The following is a 1,659-nucleotide window of genomic DNA, read 5'->3' as shown; positions in this document are numbered from 1 at the left end:
CTGTTGTCCTATGGACTAAACCCTCCTGACTATTAGGGGGTCACCTGGATTAGGTGGTCTCCGGACAGCCGAACTATATCCGTATTGCCTAGCTTGGGTTACACAGAGTCGGTTACAAGGGGGGAGATCTACATATCCGTATCGCCTAGCTTGCCTTCCACGCCAAGGAGAGTCCCATCCGGACACGGGACGAAGTCTTCAATCTTGTATCTTCATAGTCCAACAGTCCGGCCAAAGGATATAGTCCGGCTGACCGGAGACCCCCTAATCCAGGACTCCCTCAATGCCGATTGCAGCTTTGATGGAAGTCGGTTTGAGCAAAACAAATCGCTGCTTGCAGCCCCGGTAGAAGTCGGTCCCAGCAAAAGAAATGTGTGGCTCCAACTCCATGCTGATCGCAGCACCGTCTGCTATGGATCCAGCTCCTTCACCGGGTAGTTGCAGCAAAAATCGATGATGGTTCCAACATCGCCGACTCGCAGGCTCGCACCACAGCCGTGTCGATTCCAACATTTGTGATGCATGGTTCCAGCAACATGAATTGCATCTCCCAGCATGGCGGCTCACCGTTTCCGACAACGCAAACTCGCTGGTTCCAACCGATTGCAACTTTGGTCAACACTGCCGCTCCCACCGAAGAAGCTCGCCGCAGCACGTCCGCTGGAGTTCCATCACCTCTCGTCTCCTATCGCAGCACGAGTGCCCCGGCGGTCCCAGCAAAACAAGACAACAGTGCGATGGCTCTCACAGATGGGGAGGGAGATGGAGGAAGAGAGGTGGAAGACGAGGTGTGATAGCCTGATAGGCTCTAGCGCAGAAAAGGAATGGTCGTGATGAAAACATGAACCTGGGTAAAATCATGTCTCTATGTTACCACCGTACCAATGCTGCCAGTTCAGGACCCTTTACCCGGGATGACCTAGACTTGACTCCATCACCCTCACCCAATCCCCTAGTTAGGGGTGCATATGGCAGGGTGATTTGGACATCTGTATTGGGGCTGGATCTTGTGGATCCTTTTTGTTTTTGGGGTTTTTCTCTGCTAAGAAGCTTTATGTTTGTTCCATTATCTGATGATAGTGGAATCCAATCCAATATGGATCGTGTGAAAAAAAATAAAGTTTTTTTTTCTAGAATACGCATAAGCATGTGTATCATGTATTGAAGAACAGGCGGTAAAGAAGCCGGATACAACTCCTTTCGGCCATTACAATGCCTATTCCGAGGATTAGCATCCACCAGACATACCCACCACACGTACTACGATGCATGCTCCACCTGAGCCAACCTCATTCCAATGCCAATGAGACAAGCCACATAGCAACCAAGTCGCATCACAACCGATGCCGGAGACCTCTACAACATGACCAAGACTCGAGGACAGCACAGACCAACGTACCCCACCCACTACGCCAAGAGGAAGTAGGCAAGTGGATGGCAAGGATTGGGCGGGCCTAGAGGAGGCATCGTCGACAGAGCTCCGACGATGGTGTACATTGCGCCCCGGAGGCCCACGCCAAGAGTAGTAGCCGACACCGACAAGAGTTGTGCCACCGGGACTCCTCGAGCAACGAGATATCGCCTCCAAGGAGAGAACAACGCCATATGTTGTCGCCTGGTCCGGAAGCCGAACCAAGAGTTTCCCCTGAGCGCTGGTGG

Source organism: Triticum dicoccoides, chromosome 2A (assembly GCF_002162155.2).
Source record: "Triticum dicoccoides isolate Atlit2015 ecotype Zavitan chromosome 2A, WEW_v2.0, whole genome shotgun sequence".
NCBI classification, from domain to species: domain Eukaryota; kingdom Viridiplantae; phylum Streptophyta; class Magnoliopsida; order Poales; family Poaceae; genus Triticum; species Triticum dicoccoides.
The sequence above is the reverse complement of the archived record's forward strand: the minus strand, read 5'-3'. Positions refer to the sequence as shown.